Source organism: Pan troglodytes, chromosome 4, assembly GCF_028858775.2.
Source record: "Pan troglodytes isolate AG18354 chromosome 4, NHGRI_mPanTro3-v2.0_pri, whole genome shotgun sequence".
NCBI classification, from domain to species: domain Eukaryota; kingdom Metazoa; phylum Chordata; class Mammalia; order Primates; family Hominidae; genus Pan; species Pan troglodytes.
This window is the reverse complement of record NC_072402.2, coordinates 24,922,935-24,939,012: the sequence shown is the minus strand read 5'-3', so window position 1 is coordinate 24,939,012 and position 16,078 is coordinate 24,922,935. Positions and strand designations below refer to the sequence as shown.

The 16,078-nt window shown below is 41.4% G+C and overlaps 1 long non-coding RNA gene across 2 annotated transcripts in view; it reads right to left on the bottom strand.

Moving 5' to 3' along the window:
• LOC104006374 (uncharacterized) overlaps positions 1–16,078 on the bottom strand; it is an 83,217-nt gene that overhangs the window by 26,601 nt on the left and 40,538 nt on the right. The window lies entirely within an intron of this gene.

Here is a 16,078-nt window from a genome sequence, read left to right as displayed (position 1 = left end):
TTATCAATTATCTTAGCTAGATCTTCTGGATAACTTGCTACAGCTTCTCCATCAGCACTTGCTGCTTCACCTTGCACTTTTATGTTCTGGAGATGGCTACTTTCCTTAAACTTCATGAATCAACTTCTGCTAGCTTCACACTTTTCTTTTGCAGCTTCTTCACCTCTCTCAGCTTCACAAATTGAAGAGAGTTAGGTCTTGGCTCTAGATTAGGCTTTGGATTAAGGGAATACTGTGGCTGGTCTGATCTTCTATCCAGACCACTGAAGCTTTCTTTATATCGGCAAGAGGGCTGTTTCATTTTCTTATCATTCATGTTCACTGGAGTGGCACTTTTAATTTCCTGCAAGGAATTTTCCTTTTTTTTTTTTTTTTTTCTGTTTTTGAGACGGAGTCTTGATCAGTCACCCAGGCTAGAGTGCAGTGGCACAATCTCGGCTCACTGCAAGCTCCACCTCCCGGGTTCACGCCATTCTCCTGCCTCAGCCTCCTGAGTAGCTGGGACTACAGGCGCCCGCCACCACACCCGGCTAATTTTTTTGTATTTTTAGTAGAGTCAGGGTTTCACCATGTTAGCCAGGATGGTGTCGATCTCCTGACCTCGCGATCCACCTGCCTCGGCCTCCCAAAGTGCTGCGATTACAGGCGTGAGCCACCGCGCCTGGTGGAATTTTCCTTTGTAGTCACAGTTTGTTTGGCTTAGGCCACCCAGCTTTCAGACCATCTCAGCTTCTGACATGCCTTCCTCACTAAGCTTAATCAACTATAGCTTTGATTTAGAGTAAGAGATAATGAGAGTCTTCCCTTCACTTGAACATTTGGAAGCCATTGTAGGGTTACTAATTGGCCTAATTTTAATATTATTGTGTCTCAGGGAAGAGGGAGGCCTGAGGAGAGGGAGAGAGATAGAACAGCCAGTGAGTGGAGCAGTCAGAACACATACAACATTTATTAATTGTTTGCTGTCTTCTGTGGGTGCAGTTTGTGGCACCCAGAACAATTATGACACTAACATCAAAAATAAAGAATATTATAATAATAATGAAAAAGTTTGAAATATTGCAAGAACTACCAAAATGTAACAGAGACATAAAGTGAACACATGCTACTGAAAAAATGGCACCAATAGACTTGCTCAATGCAGGGTTGATACAAATCTTCAATTTGGAAAAAATGCATTATCTTCAAAGCGCAATAAACCAAAGTGCAATAAAACAAGATGTGCACGTACCATCTGAAGGACCTACCTAAGGCTGTTTTGTAGATTATTTTTTTGTAAGTAAGATTACACTCTAAAATAATGATTTAACATATATTATAGTAAATGCATCAACCGGTAGCATAATCATTCATTACCATTATCAAGTATTATGTACTATACAAAATCGTATGTGCTATACTTTTATATAACTGGCCGCACAGGTTTGTTTACACAAGCATCACCACAAACACATGAGTAATGAATGCAGTGTACTATGACATTATGACGGCTATGATGGCATGGCACTAGGCAAGAGTAACGTTTCAGCTCCATTTTAATCTTATGGAAGTATATGTGTTCCATTGTTGACCAAGATGTCATGATGCAGTGCATGACTATATATTATCTGTAGAAATGAGATTATTTGGAGTCAATTAAGGCTACTATACCATTATGTTTTTTAGAACTGTAGAAATCTAAATTAATATTTCTACAGGACTTTTTCACAGACATTTTCTCATAATAACCCAATTATTTTAAAGAAAATAAGAAGTGGCTTGTTTCCATCACCATTAATCTATAAAACAAAGAAAGAAATAAAAATATGGTTGGTTTATACTTCAGATACATATCTTTGGTGATTTTCATAGAATCAAAAAAAAATGAGGCCTCAAAAGCCATCATTTTAACATTAATTTTCCCAAATTAAGCTCACTTAATAATTTTTGAAATTGTGTTTATTTTCAGTTGAGTGGAGTATATTCAGTAAATCAATTTGCAATGCATTTGTTGCATCTACATCTCTCTTGCTGGTATTTCTCCTCTCACAGAATGGTTAGCACAGAAGAGACTTCCTCCACGGGACCCTGGCTTAGAAATGGGTGCATTTCAGAGCCAAAGTAGTATAAGCTGCCAAAATGATTCTGAGCAATGGAAAAAGAGTCCTCATGTATCCCTCACAGCTCATTAAAGAGTTTGCCCCACTATTATCCCCAGGCTTTTCCATCTTCAATGTCTTCCCCTTAATTGCACCCATTTCTAATCTTGATGCACATTTTCAAATGTTTCTTCTTCTCGAGAGACTCTTTCCTCCATCCTGCATTTTTTTGCAGTCTCTAGCCATTTTGGAAAATTTCTTGAAAGAAGACAGTTCCACATCTGTGCCTTCTTCTCATTCACCATAATCTGGCCTCCACTCCCACTCTTCTACTAGACTTTTCCAAAAGGTCTCCAAGGACTTCTATAGGAGCAAGTATAGAAGCCTCTTCTGGGCCAGGCGCAGTGGCTCACATCTGTAATCTCAACACTCTGGGAGGCCGAGGCAGGTGGATCACCTGAGGTCAGGAGTTTGAGGCCAGCCTGGCCAAGATGGTGAAACCCTGTCTCTACTAAAAACACAAAAATTAGCTGGCTATGGTGGTGCACACCTGTAATCCTAGCTACTTAGGAGGCTGAGGCAGGAGAATCACTTGAACCCAGGAGGCAGAGGTTGCGGTGAGCCAAGATCACACCACTGCACTCCAGCCTGGGTGACAGAGTGAGACTCCATGTCAAAAAAAAAAAAAAAAGTGCTCCATGGCAGTGTTTCAAGTGCCTGCTGTGACTGTGCTGTTCTGGACGCCAAGCCTTGCTTTGGTGTTGTTTTCCTCCTACTTTTGTCTCTCCTTTCATTTGATTGGCTGCCGAAATGTAAGAGGCCTCTAAGCTTCCTCACTTAGCACTCCTTTTACCCCGGCTAATCTCTCTTGCTTTCGTTCAGACCTGTACTGAGACTGCTATACACTGATAGCACTCCACAATTTATCCTCCCTTTTTTTGGTCTGTAAGAGTCTGAGCATTTTATTTTTTCCAAATGAAAGCTCAACATTTCCACTCAGATGTGCCTCAGTCACCTCAGAATCAGCATTTCAAAAATCAAACTTTTCTTCTTTCTTTTTATTTTAGAGACAGGGTCTTGCTCTGTCTTCACCCAGGCTAGAGTGCAGTGGCATGATCATAGCTCCTGGCAGCCTTTAAACTCCTGGGCTCAAGCAATCCTTCCGCCCCAGCCTCCAGAGCAGCTAGGACCATAGGTGTACATCACCATGCTCAGCTAGCAACCTTTTCTTTCTTCTGCAAATTTTTCTTCTGCCTATGTCTTGGGCCCTTTTTGGGTGAGTAACATCATCATCTCCCTACTCACACAAAATAAAGAACTGAAGTAAGCTCTGATGTTTGTTCCCACCTAAGCCCCCTCTTTAAATTGCTTAGTCTGTTTGTGAATTCATCCTGTCTTCTCCCTTTCCTCTGACTCTGCCCTTGCTCAGACTATCATCATCAATGTTCTGGACAATACTGGTAGCTCCGAACATGTCCCCTCACTTCCAATCTTTCCTAATACAGCACATCCTGATCCATACACAATGAGACTTTTATCTCTTAGCAATGATAAGATAGAATTCCTTGGAAAACATCACAAAACACTTTTGGTAGAAAAAACCAAACACTGCTATGTTAAGAGACTACATAAACCCTAATATGTATTCTGCATGATTTTTCACCGGAGGAATATTTCTGAAGTAAAAATATGTTCCATTACTCCCCTGCTAAAAACTCCAGAATAGCACTTCGCTGTCTTCAGAATCAAGATAGGAAGAAAAAGGGTCTGATTTTCCACTCCTACATTACTCCATCTATGCTAATTTGTGTTGAATTTCCAGACATATCTATGCTCTGTAATAACTCGGGGCTTGGGACCTTCAGTTTTTTCTGCCCAGAATGCCCACTTCCCATCCTGTCAGCTCTCTATTCATCCTTCATTATCCAGTTCCTTTTTACCTCTCAAGACTCAGTATCTCACCCTTCTCCTCAATGCTGACTCACTCAAACTAAGTCCGCCTTGAACTCCCTCCTAAACTTCTTTTAATCTTTTGAAATTGCTCTTTCTTGCCTGCCGAGCCTTTGTACACACATTTCTCTCTGTCTTGAACACTCCCTCCTGCTTAGCTTGCCTGACACTTACCTAATCTTCAAAATTCACTTCAAATGTCATTTCCTCTGTCTCTGACTCCTCAAGCTGTCCTATGTACTGGGACCAGAGTATGCTTGATCACTTTCAAAGCACTGTACTGTATGGTGGTTTTTCTAACTCTATTTTCCTATTTGATTTTGAGTGTGGCATGTTAATTAGGGCAATGCTACTTATTGCAGGAGACAAACTCCTACATCTGAGTAGCTTAATATAATGGAGGTTTCTTTCTTTCCCATAGAAAGTCCAAACAGATGTTCCTAATTGTCAGGTGGCTCTACTCCAAGCATGAGTCAGGGTCCTAAATTCCATCCTGTGGCTCGGCCAGTTTCAATACATGTTCACTTTGAAAAAGAAGTTTTATGGGCCAAGCCTGCTGGTGCCTCACATGACCACTGCCCATAAGTCACATGGCCACACCCAATTATAAGAGGGACTGGAAAAAGTAGTTAAGCTGTCCACCTAGGAAGAAGAGGAAATGCTGTGATGTACAGACATCTAGTCTTTGCTGGAGCTAGGCTCTGCTTTTTCTCTCTCTATCGCCAGTACCTGTCATGGACCTGACCCATATTTGTTGAACAAATGAGTGAATGAAAAGCATAAAAGATTCATAAAAGATCTTATATTTTAACTTAGCACTTCCAGTAGTTTTTTTGGTTGTTGTTGTTTTGTTTTGTTTTTGTTTGTTTGTTTGTTTTTTTGAGACAGAGTCCTGCTCTGTCACCCAGGCTGGAGTGCAGTGGCACAATCGGCTCACTGCAAGCTTCGCCTCCCGGGTTCATGCCATTCTCCTGCCTCAGCCTCCCGAGTAGCTGGGACTACAGGTGCCCGCCACCAAGCCCGGCTAATTTTTTGTATTTTTAGTAGAGACAGGTTTCACCATGTTAGCCAGGATGATCTCGATCTCCTGACCTCGTGATCCGCCCGCCTCGGCCTCCCAAAGTGCTGGGATTACAGGCGTGAGCCACCGTGCCTGGCTCCAGTAACTTTTAAAGAGCACTTAGACTCCCAAATCCACTTAAAAAGAAGTCTTCTCTTTTTTCTATACCCAATGAAATAAAAATAGGTTTTTAAAGGAAGAAATATAAAACAAGTTGTAATTGGTGGCATGTACTACCATAGCAAAAGTCCTTACTCAAGTGACTGACACGGAAAAATCACCCTGATGTGGTTTGGCTCTGTGTCCCCTCAAATTTCATTTCGAATTGTAATCCCCACATGTTGGAGGAGGGGCCTGGTGGGGGATGATCGGATCATGGGGGTGGATTTCTCCCTTGCTATTCTCATGATAATGAGTGAGTTCTCATGAGATCTGATGGTTTAAAAGTGTGGCACTTCCCTTCGCTCCCTCTCCTCCTGCCACCATGTAAGATATGCTTTGCTTCCCCTTCACCTTCTGCCATGATTGTAAGTTTCCTGAGGCCTCCCCAGCCATGCAGAACGGTAAGTCAATTAAACATCTTTTGTTTATAAATTATGCAGTCTGAGGGTAGTATCTTTATAGTAGTGTGAGAACATATTAAAACACATCCCTCTAGAAATTTAATAATGATGGTAGTTGTATTTGTTTCCTAGGGCTACTGTAACAAAGTTCCGCAAAGTAGGTGGCTTAAGTAGGAGAAATTCATTGTCCCACAGTTCCAGAAGCTAGAAGTCCAAGATCAAGGTGTCAGCAGGATTGGTTCCTTCAGAGGGCTGTGAGGGAGAATCTGTCCCATGCCTCTCCCCTAGCTTCTGATGGTTTTCTGGCAATCTTTGGTGTTCCTTGGCTTCTGCAATATCACCCCAATCTCTGCCTTCATGTTCATATGGCATTCCCCCATGTGCATATCTGTATCCAAATTTCCCCCTTTGTAAGGACACCAGTCATATTGGATCCGGGCCCACTCTACTCCAGTAGGTCCTCATCTTAGCCAACTACATCTGCAACAACCCTACTTCCAAATAAGGTCACATTCTGAGATGCTAGGGATTAGGACTCCAGCATGTGAATTTTTGAGGGACAGAACTCCACCTACAGTGGGGGGGTTATGAAGCTCAGATGTGTTAGCCTCCCTGTTTGTCCTTACTTTGAGATAAAGCTTAAAAAGAATCTTGTCATCCAAATTAGACTCTTTTCTGCCAAAGGGCAGCATTCTGACTGAAGAGGAAGGTTGGGATGGAAGGCAGCCATGGCATCCAAGGCACGGGCCCCACGTGAAACAACAGTAATACTAAGAATTTACTTTCGTAACTGATAGCTCTTAGAAAAAGAGGCGTATTTGTAACCCCAGTTACAGTACTTTGCTTTGACTGAAAAGTCAATTTCAACTGTTCATTATGAGCACATTCCTTTTCCCTGAAGTTCCATCAAAATGCAAATATAGACATGTGGGACATGAGGGATCTTCTTGCTTTAACAAACACATATACAAAGTGATTTCTAGCAATTAAAATGACAGCTTCAATAATCATCTGATCTCTCACATCATCTGCCCCTTGAATCATAAATATCATAGTCATGAGAGAGCCTTCAAAAACATTAATTGGAGCAAATGATGTATTTTCTCATTTTCTTTAGAGTTTTCCTCAAAAATTTCATAGAAGCATCAAATTAATGAGCTTGAAACAATTGTGGGAATTGTTCAGTGTAGGGATTTCGAGGGGTGCTCAGGAAAGCCCTGAGAGTTCATTCAAGTCCAGAAGGGTAGAGGCAGGTGGGGTGGGTGGGTAGAGTAGTGGGGCAATGGGGAGGAGACTGGGAGGAAAGAGATTCTGACCAGTTGGCCCACCTGCAGCCCACCTGATCAGGGCACTCTCCTTTCATCTAATGTACATATTGTAGCTATGTTTGAAGAAAGTATTTCACATTTTATAAAAGTAAGAAAATTTAGACCCAGAGAAATTGTGATTTATTGAAATTCCTGTAGCTAGCCAAGTGAGCAGCAGAGCTGAATGAGAATCAAAGTTTTCTTCTGTCCATCCATACATACTAAGCTACATCTCTCCCAACTTCATACAAATGCAAGAAGGAAAACTCACTACAGGTTCATTTAAGGCAAATATGCTGTCTGCCTTGATCTGGTGATTTATGACAACTCAATCCATGTCTTCATAAAAATAAGCCAAGCTGGCTAGGTGCAGTGTGGCTCATGCCTGTAATCCCAGCACTTTGGGAGGCCAAGGTGGGCGGATCATGAGGTTAGGAGTTCAAGACCAGCCTGGCCAACATGATGAAACCCCATCTCTACTAAAAATACAAAAATTAGCTAGGTGTGGTGGCAGGTGCCTGTAATCCCAGCCACTCAGGAGGCTCAGGCAGGAGAACTGCTTGAACTGCGGGGGACGGAGGGGGCAGTGAGCAGAGATCACGCCATTGCCCTCCAGCCTGGAAGCCTGGGTGATAGAGCAAGACTTCGTCTCTAATAATAATAATAATAATAATAATAACCTAAGCCTAAATCGGGGCATTTTTAGCTTAGCCCTTTCAACATAAAATATTTTTATGATATAAAGATGTAACTTTTATGTAATGACTATTATATTTCAAGTTAATCACAGATCTAGACCTTTATTCTTCACCTGCAATTCTTTTCTTTCAGCTCAATGAAGAGCATCTAATTTTTAAAGGCCCAGTTAGGGCCAGGCGTGGAGGCTCACGTCTGTAATCCCAGCACTTTGGGAGGTTAAAATGGGTGGATCACTTGAGGCCAGGAGTTTGAGACTAGCCTGGCCAACATGGGAAGACTCCGTCTCTACTAAAAATACAAAAATTAGCCAGGCGTGGTGGTGCACCCCTGTAATCCCAGCTATTTGGGAGGCTGAGGCATGAGAATGGTTTGAACCCAGGAAGTGGTAATGGGGTGAGCAAAGATCATGCCACTGCACTCCCGCCTGGGTGACAGAGTAAGACTCTCTCTTTCAAAAAAAGGCCCAATTAGCACAACTGAAACTGATCCAACCAGAGAAGTGTTCCATCAGGTAAAACATTACATAAGGTTAAGTTCACTGGGCATTTGTTAAATGGGCTATTTTAATAAATATACTCCCTGTGTTACATTTTAATATGAGCAATCTCTTTCTTACATGTGCCCAAGTGGTCCTGGAAATTCCCTCCTCTTCCCTCCACATGGCAGCCACTCATTCTTATTTAGGGTAGAGATGAATAACACTTAGAGAGGAGCAGGGATGGCAAAAGGAAAGGAGGGGCCAGGCGCAGTGGCTCATGCCTGTAATCCTAGGGCTTTGGGAGGCCGAGATGGGAGGATTGCTTGAGGCCACGAGTTCGAGATCAGCCTAGTCAACATAGCAAGACCTCATCTCTATTTTTTAAAAAGTTGACTAATTAATTAATAAGAATAATTTAAAAATAATAAAAGAAAAGGAGGCTCTCTTCCTCTTTGCAAAGAAGAAAAGGAAGGAGTTAAACACAGAAAAGGAAAAGGATCAAGGATTTGGAGAGATGAAAAATCATTTTTTCATTCCCCTAGCAATCTTGGTTGAGGAAATCCAGGTGGAAGGAAAGGTGGAAGGGGGAAGAGAGAATGGAGAAAGATTGGAGGGAGGAAGCAGTCACAATAATAAGACACAGCTCATTATAGCTGTGGTTCTCCTTAACTCCTGGTTGTCCTCTCACCCAAGAACACATTTCAATTAGCTTGAGTGAGACAGAAGAGTTTATTGGACAGATACAAAAATATCTTATAGAAAGCACACTCAGACCACAGGAGGGATTAGTATCTACAACAGCAAATTGATAAGCTGTAGGGAAAATTCTTTCCCTCTGGCTTTCTTGCTGGTTTTCTCTATTTCTCCCTTCCTCATCTATTCCTTCTCCCTCTCCCTCCCCATCTCCAACCCATGGTTCCTCATCTCTTCTCCCTGTGTGTTTTTCCTTCTTCCTCTATGTGTGCTGTTCTCTGCCGGTCCATTCGCGAGATAGGCCTGGCTTCCTGTAGCTCCAGGGAATCTCTTCATTTCAAACAACCAGTAGTTAACTGGTGTTCTTGTCCCAGGTCCAAACTCTCAAGTTGAAATATTTAGTTGGCCTAGCCTAGATCAGGTGTCCACCATGGTTCCATGAGATCTGGTCAGTTAGTTCCATCTAACTGCCAAGGTATCTACTTTTGTTGGGGAGTTGGGAGAGACACCAAGCAGCAGAAAGGGGAATTACGGACTAAACAAGCAGCTTCATTTAGTTCTACAACCCTTTGCAACCTTGTCCCAGGCTCTTGCGTGGTGTCCTTAGTCTCCAGCCCCTATCCCAAGAGTTTTCAACCTCTTACAACACTGTTTCTCATGATGTTGTCCAGGTCACTTGCATCAAAGTGTGTTCATTAAAAATGTGGATACCTAAGCCCCTTACTCCAGACCTATTCCAGAAGCCTTGTGTGTTAAATACACTTTGGGGACTGGTTTGAAAATCTCAGTGCTAAGAAGACTGTATTGGAAAACTCACTCTGAGTTTTGAATAAACTTTTGAAATAATAATTATAGATATAATTATGATATTAATAGATAATATTTATTAAATATTATTATAATAATCCTATAAATAATTATGTTATATAATTATAGATAATATATTATTTTATAAATAACTATTATAGATAATATTTATTATAAATAATTGTTATTACAGATATTTATTATAGATAATAAATGTAAAACACTAGTTATAAAAAGTATATAGCACTCTCTAGATTAAAAGGATATTTATTTTTGAATTTCAGAAAGTAGAGAGAAGTTGCTATTATGCCAAAAGTAATATGCAGAATTTTCTTCTTTATTTACATGCCATACCATTTACTTTGTGCATCCACAATTCCTATAAGTCTGTAAGGAGCCCAAGAAATCTGCATTAGTGTTTATCACATTTCTGGCTTTTTCACAGCCATCTTGATGAGTCCCTATTCTGAGTTTATTTTCTCTTCATTTCTAGCTCTATCTAGATAATCCTAACATGTTTATCTCAATACAACTATGTACTAGGTCTCAACATCAAATGCCACTGCCACTCTCCTATGAAAGTCATCTACAACAAAACTTACGCTAGTCCTCCTTACCTACGGATTGATCATCAGTACACACTCATTTTCTCTGACTAAATTCTCTCCTTCACTATTTCTCCGAGCTTGTGCTTCTCAAATTTGGATACGTACATTCCCAGGGAGGTATAATTTTAGATCAGGAGCCGTAAGACAATGTTTCTCACTGGAGCATTTATTTAACTGAGGATTTGGATGATTAAATAACTTAACTGGAAAGCAACTATATGAGTTATTTTTGTCTTAAATAAGACCTGGATATGTTAAATAGAAAGATACAAATTTCACGTTAAATTTTAAGAAAAAAGGTGGGCCTTCAAAAAATATGTGCTATGTCCTCCAAGTTCCCAATCTTGGGCGCCTTATTTACTTGATAATATGTTATCAGTTTAGCTGATCTTCTTGAAACACACACATTCAACAACTATGCAAGTACTAGTTTAAACGATAAGAAAAGCTTGCAGAAAAATGTCAGTCAGGCCCAGCATATCATCTCCCCTTTCTATCTCATTCTAACTGAATCCCAAGGGTCGCTGGTTTTCAAGGGGTTGGGTCAGAGCCAAAAGAAAGCAATTTCATTTTCAAGTAAGTGTAGCATTCAGTAGATCTTGAGCAAAGTAAACATCCTCGGAGCTGTTTTCATAATAGGTTCCTCCTATGAAGACTGGCTCTAACCAGTTCTTGGGAAACGTGCTTACAGACAAGAATTGCCCAACTGATTTCAGTAGACAAGAAAGTACACAGGGCAGCAGAGGTCAAGCCAATGACTGTACAGCCTATACACATCTTTATGGATAAATTAATCCCCAAAACAATGGCACATACTTACTTAGTATTAAGACTTAGATAACACAATCTAAAGAGCTCAAGGCATTCTTCATAAAAACTTAAAAGTAAACAATGATGTTCATTCTTTTCTGGCTGACAGGGTGAAAATTACCTCCATGGGGCTTGGCCATACAGATAGCTTGAGTAGACAGCTGCCCACACAGTGTAATTTGAGGGGAGCCACAAGGTTCTGTCTGTTGGAAAACATATTCCCCTTTGATTTCTCAGAGCATAGCCTTCCCCAGATTCCTGGCTTCCATTCTCACCATTAGTCACCAGAGTTAGATACTAAGTAGAAGCAGTACGTCCATAAAGTCATTGTGGAAATGTACACTTAAATGACCTGAGAGGGGCATTGGGTTTTTTTCCCATTTATACAATAAAACACATTCACACATTAACATGGATTAGTTTACCTTGGTTAATTGTCAATCTGGAAAGCAAATGCTAGGATTCTGGTGGCATGTGACATAAAATAGTAAGCTTTTGATGACAATTGAGGCATGGGTTTCATGGGAATCAGAAGACCTGGTTGGGCCCAGCAGAGGGCACTCTAGGAAACCAGCACAAGAAGATTAGACACAACATAGTAGAGATAGACTTACTAAATTTAGCTTTTTATTCCTTTGTAATTTTTGCTAAGCCAGCCCCGACCACCACAAAGCAAACAGGACCACTTTAAAGTTAACTGGTCATGAGTAGAGTGCCCAGGAGGCAGCAAATTGCTTCTGAATTCTGAAAGTGCCAAAACAATCGTCATCATCATCATCATCACCACTACTAAAAGCCATATACAATTCTCAATAGCTTCTGGTAGAATCAATCGCTTTCATCCGTCTGGTGGGTAATATAAAGGAGCTGGCAGAAAACATGCAGAAAGAGAATTAGAAAGGCCAGAGGAAACTCACAACTGATAAGCAGAAGCTGGGGTTGGTAGTAAAAAGACAGCTGAGGCTGAACACAGAGGTTCATGCCTATAATCCTAGCACTTTGAGAGGCCAAGGCAGGAGGATCACTTGAGCTTGGGAGTTCAAGACCATCCTGGAGCCAGGCGCGGTGACTCACACCTGTAATCCCAGCACTTAGGGAGGCCAAGTTGGGTGGATCACCTGAGGTCAGGAGTTTGAGAGCAGCCTGGACAACGTGGTAAAACCCTGTCTCTACGAAAAATACAAAAATTAGCCGGGCATGGTGGTGCGTGGCTGTAATCCCAGCTACGTGGGATGCTGAGGCAGGAGAATCGCTTGAACCTGGGAGGCAGAGGTTGTAGTGAGCCGAGATTACGCCACTGCACTCCAGCCTGGGTGACAGAGTAAGACTCTGTCTCCAAAAAAAAAAAAAAAAAAAGAAAGAAAGAAAGAAAAAAAGACCAGCCTGGACAACATAGCGACACCCCATCTGTACAAAAAATACAAAAATTAGCCAAGTGTGGTGGTGCACACCTGTAGTCCCAGCTACTAGGAAGGCTGAAGTGGGAGGACTGCTTGAGCCCAGGAGGTCAAGGCTGCAGTGAGCCGAAATTACACCACTGCACTTCAGCCAGGGTGACAGAGCGAGACCCTGTCAAAAAAAAAAAGACAGCTAAGATAACATCCTCACTGATTGCCACGTAAAGTAGATTGCTGGAATGGCTACAAAATTCTTTTACTATCTGACACTGGTTTGTTCACATACCTGTAAAGTATTTATAGAAATTCACAGATAGATCAGATAGAGCCAGATCAGTTAACTCTTAGAGAGCCAGAGGACACTTTCTCCACACAGCAAATTAAATTGTTCCTGAGGAAAAGCAGGGAGTTCACTTTAGGTACACAAAGATAATCCCAACATAGACTTGACAGTGTGCTTGCTGTAAAAATGAGTTTTGAAAAATTATCAAAAAAATTAATAATCAGTGATCATGTAGAGCAAAACACAGGTATCCAACACATTAGGTTAATGCAAAAGGAATTGCAGGTTTTACCGTTTTAAAAGTAATACAGCAAGGCCAGGCGCAGTGGCTCATGCCTGTAATCCCAGCACTTTGGGAGGCCGAGGCGGGTGGATCGCTTGAGGTCAGGAGTTCGAGACCAGCCTGGCCAACATGGTGAAACCCTGTCTCTACTAAAAATACAAAAATTAGCTGGGCGTGCTGGCGGGTGCCTGTAATCCCAGCTACTGGGAAGGCTGAGGCAGGAGAATCACGTGAACCCACGAGGCGGAGGTTGCAGTGAGCTGAGATTGCACCACTGCACTCCAGCCTGGGTGACAGAGTGAGACTCCATCTCAAGAAAAAAAAAAAAAAAAAGCCAGTTGCACCTATAATCCCAGCTACTCAGGAGGCTGAAGTGGGAGGATCGCTTGAGCCTAGGAGTTTGAGGCCAGCCTGGGGAACAAGGTGAGACCCCCATCTCCAAAGTAACAATAATAATAATAAAAATAATAATTTGTCTTTAACAGTGATCCTATCTTCTGACCTAAACCAATATAAAAGTGTTAACTTTTGATGAGAGAAGAGGATATAGGGAAGGTCAAGGGCTAGAATTGTCCCTGTCACTGTATTTATTATACCTTTTGTTGTTTGTCTTGCTCCACTGTACTGTATACATTTTCTGTGTGCAGAGACAAAGTGCTTGGGTTTGGTAAATGCTCAGTAAACATTGATTGAATGAATAAACACAATACTTTACTTAGGGCTGAGGTAGAACTTGAGTGATAGCACAATTGGAGGTGATAGGAGGAAATCTAGTAAGGCTGATGGAACTTGGTGCACAGTATGTGGGCTTACTGGCAACAGGTATCAGTGATATCCAAAAAAGAAGTTCTCGACCAAGCCATTGGTCAAATGGCAGAAGCCCAAATATGGGAAATCCAGAAGTGGCAGCACGCAAAAGTACATGTACATGGAGAGATAAGATTAGGAAAATCTGTCAGCCAATAGCCAAATCCCACCATTGGATTGGTGTCAGAGGAGATTACAGTCATTGAGAAGGCATCCACATCAATAGGGCAGAGGCCAGGTTCTAGAATATAAAGTTATCAAGATAGAAATACAGATGTTTTTAGAAGTGGGAGCTTCCAAAACCAGGTTAAACGGAAGCAGTGGTTCGGTTTCATTAAGAAGGAAAGCAATAGTAGCAGTCTGGCAACAGATGTTATTGGTCCATTTTACAGATCAGAAAGCTGAGGCTCAGTGAGAATATGTAAACTTGTCGAAGGCCATACAGCTAATTTAAATTCGTGATTCTGGTTTAAAAATAAAGCCTACCTATGTCGGGTGTGGTGGCTCACACCTGTAATTTCAACACTTTGGGAGACAGAGGTGAGTGGATCACTTGAGATCAGGAGTTCAAGACCAGCCTGGCCAACATGGTGAAACCCCATATCTACTAAAAATACAAAAATTAGCCAGGTGTGGTGGCACACACCTGTAATCCCAGCTACTCAGGAGGCTGAGGCAGGAGAACCGCTTGAACCCGGGAGGCAGAGGTTGCAGTAAGCTGAGCTCATGCCACTGCACTCCAGCCTGGGCAATAGAGTGAGACTCTGTCTCAAAAAAAGATGTCCAAAATAAATAAATAAATAAATAAATAAAGCCTAGCTAAATCCAAATCCAATTATTCCTCTTTTTCTTACTTTAGCCTGTAACTCTTAAAAATTTAGTTACTGGAACTGGTAAGTCAGACTAGCTTTGTAACTCGATTTTGAATCTTTCAGACATCTTGCAGCACTGGACTAGAACTCCTCAAATTAGCTCTTAATGGTTGCAGAGCTGGGAATGGAGCTGAAACTACAGCAATTGTTCTCAACCTTGCCTGCACATTGGAATTATCTCCAGTGTTTAAAAAATGCAGATGCCTAGGTTCCACCACCAGAGATGATAATTTAATTGATCTGAGGTATGGCTCATGCATCAGGACTTTTTTTTTTTTGAGACGGAATCTCGCTCGGTCGCCAGGCTGGAGTGCAGTGGCTCAATATCAGCTCACTGCAACCTCCGCCTCCCGGGTTCAAGAGATTATCCTGCCTCAGCCTCCCGAGTAGCTGAGCCTACAGGCATGCGCCACCACACCCAGCTAATTTTTGTATTTTTAGTAAAGAAGGCGTTTCACGATGTTGGCCAGGATGGTCTCAATCTCTTGACCTCGTGATCTGCCCACTTTGACCTTTCAAAGTGCTGGGATTTACAGGTGTGTGCTACTGTGCCTGGCCACATCGGGATTTCTTAGGGTCCCCCTAGATGATTCTAATGTGCATCCAAGCTGGAAACTACTGGCTTAGAAGCAGAAGTCAAGAGGCCTCAGCTGTTTGCAGAGGAAACCCATGGTCGCTTGTATATTTCAATGGGATAGGAAAAATACTAGAAGACTCATGGGCTTGCATTTTTTTTTTTCTTGAACAAGTGGACCATAACCGACTCTTTGTTTTTCCAGTTTAACCTTAGAAAATATGCCCAAAGTCAACAGGTATACAATTAACCTTACAAGTCAAATGGTTCCATGTTCTTAGATTCTAAGTGCTAGTTGTGTGTGACCCTAGGCAAGGTTTTAGAACTGAATCTCCCAAATTGCTCATTACTATTCTATGCTTGGCTAAAACTCTTACATCACCCCACAATGGAATGTGACCCAAGTCAAGAAGAAAACAAAAACATTTGTGTTGTTTTCATGATTAGTAATGGGAATGAAGAAGGACTGAGGTATCTCAAAACAACTTGTACTTTTCCCAAACTATTTAAGACCTGATTCATGTAATACTTACTAATCTTGATGCCTACAAATGATACAGTACATGTATAATTTCTGGATGTGTAAATTCTAGACATTTAATTTGCTTGGACCAAATCCTAATCATAGAACTTGTTTATTATTTCAGGTACACACTTAATACAGCAAATACAACAAGTTTCCTATCACCAGCTTCCATGATCAGAATTCTTGTGCACAGCTCCCTAATAGGAAACAATTAATTATACAATAAATACATATTTGTTTAGGGTCACTATACATCTTTGTGTGCCTGGAATTGTCCTGGTTT